This window comes from Ambystoma mexicanum, chromosome 3q, assembly GCF_040938575.1.
Source record: "Ambystoma mexicanum isolate Mex_15411 chromosome 3q, UKY_AmexF1_1, whole genome shotgun sequence".
Lineage (NCBI taxonomy): Eukaryota > Metazoa > Chordata > Amphibia > Caudata > Ambystomatidae > Ambystoma > Ambystoma mexicanum.
Window position 1 is genome coordinate 564786729 of NC_090926.1, and position 2744 is coordinate 564789472.

Consider the following 2744-nt stretch of genomic DNA (forward strand, 5'->3'; position numbering starts at 1 on the left):
TTGTCCCAGAGCTGTATGAACCATGCCTCCCGCGACTGAGTACCATTTTGCCCTCGTTGCAGGTGACTGGGTTCGCACGCGCCTTAGGACCATTACCATGAATGGTAAATAACCGCCACACCCAAGACTCACGCCGAGTGCTGGTAATAGGGACTTCCACTACCTCATTCTTGTCATCCTCTTCATCCTCCTGTGCATCCTTACTCCTGTTCCCCTCTTCAGGCTCTTGGGGAGGTGGTCGTGGTGGAGGGGCTGGTGGTGGTGCTGAGTCAGATGCAGCACCAGGTGGCTTGAGTGGAGCCATGGAAGCCATCAGTTTGGCATTGAAAATCTGCAAATTGGCAGCAAAATTCGCTGTGCTCTATAGGATAGCCAGAAACACAATGAGAATGAGCTCTAGGGCGTGGTCTTTTATAGGGGTGCTTGCGCGAGGTTCGCGGACATGCTCGCTGTCCGCGGACAGATCAAACAGAAAAAAGGGTTCAAAAAGTCACAAAAAGTATGTAGAAACTCAGGATTACTATATTGGGACTTGTTCTATGGTGAGTTTTTATTGGAAAATATTGTAGATTACTTGAAAATGTAGTTATAAATTGTTCGGGGACACGAACAGTGTTCGCAATCAGAACATACGCTGATCGTGGGCGTGGTCACATGATAGGTTCCTTCACATGTTTGCGAAGGGAGCGGGTGTCCGCAGGACACCAAATGCACTGAAACTATTTTGCACATGCGCGTTGGTGTTCTACGGACACTGTTCGGGTCCTGAAGTGATTAAAAATGCGTCACAAGTGAAACAAACAGTTACGGACAGGCGTTTGTTCTTAGAACAGTTTCAACTTGTCTGCGAACAATACGGACAGGCATAGCGTCCTCAGGACACCCCCATTTTGTTTATTTACAAACATCCCGGGACACTTGATGTGTTCTTTGAACAGTTTTAACCTGCCTATGAACAGTACGGACAGGCATAGCGTCCTCAGGACGCCCCCATTCTGTTTATTTACGAACATTTTAGGAAACAGCCTGTGTTCTTAGAACAGTTTCAACTTGCCTGCGAACAATACGGACAGGCATAGTGTCCTCAGGACACTCCCTTTTTATTTCTTTACGAACATTTTAGGACACAGCCTGTGTTCTTAGAACAGTTTCAACTTGCCTGCGAACAATACAGACAGGCATAGCGTCCTCAGGACTCCCCCATTTTGTTTATTTACGAACATCCCAGGACACATAATGTGTTCTAAGAACACTTTCATCTTGCCAGCGAACAATACGGACAGCGTCCTCAGGACACCCACATTTCGTCCATTGACGAACATTTCAGGACACCGCGTGTGTTCTTAGAACAGTTTCAACTTGCCTGTGAACAATACGGACAGGCATAGCGTCCTCAGGCCACTCCCATTTTGTTTCTTTACGCACATTTTAGGACACAGCCTGTGTTCTTAGAACAGTTTCAACTTGCCTGCGAACAATACGGACAGGCATAGCGTCCTCAGGGCTCCCCCATTTTGTTTATTTACGAACATCCCAGGACACTTAATGTGTTCTAAGAACACTTTCATCTTGCCAGCGAACGAACAATACGGACAGCGTCCTCAGGACACCCACATTTTGTCCATTGACGAACATTTCAGGACACCGCGTGTGTTCTTAGAACAGTTTCAACTTGCCTGCAAACAATACGGACAGGCATTGTGTCCTCAGGACACTCCCCATTTTGTTTCTTTATGAACATTTTAGGACATAGCCTGTGTTCTTAGAACAGTTTCAACTTGCCTGCGAACAATACGGACAGGCATAGCGAACAATACAGACAGCGTCCTCAGGACACCCACATTTCGTCCATTGACGAACATTTCAGGACACCGCCTGTGTTCTTAGAACAGTTTCAACTCGCTAGCGAACAGTACGGACAAGTATAGTGTTCTTAGGACACCTCCATTTTCATTTCTTCACAGACATTCCGGACACCCGCGCTGTCCGCAGACACCTCAACTGCTTTTTTTTTAAAAAAACATGAAATAACTTAGGATACAATATAATAATTTTACTTTATTTTACATGTATGTTAAATTTATGACAGAGAAGGTGAGGCAGAAACTGAAACAAAAACAGGAGAATTCAATAGGATTTATATGAGGTGAAGAAGGGATGAAGTGGGCCAAGCCTGATTTGCATATGGTCTTTCCCTTCTGTAACCCGTCCCACTCGGGGTGACATAGCAAAAACAAAGAGGTGATGGCTGGAAGGTTTAGACTTAATCTTAACCACTGGCAATGCTCTGGGCAACCCTCCAGACCACCGTTCTTCGCCTGCCAAGCCATTACAGAAGGGAAAGACCATATGCAAATCAGGCTTGGCCCCACCCCAAGAGGGGCTGTCCAGCCCGAACTGCTGGGCCACATCCCTTCTGCACAAGACCACAAGCATCCCCAAACATGTTTCGCCCTTGTTGGGGCTCATCAGTGAGGAGTAGCCTGGGTCTCTAGGCCCAGCAGGCACGGGACCCACGTCTGGGCATACCCGTCCCACTCGGGGTGACATAGCAAAAACAAAGAGGTGATGGCTGGAAGGTTTAGACTTAATCTTAACCACTGGCAATGCTCTGGGCAACCCTCCAGACCACCGTTCTTCGCCTGCCAAGCCATTACAGAAGGGAAAGACCATATGCAAATCAGGCTTGGTCCCACCCCAAGAGGGGCTGTCCAGCCCGAACTGCTAGGCCACATCCCTTCTGC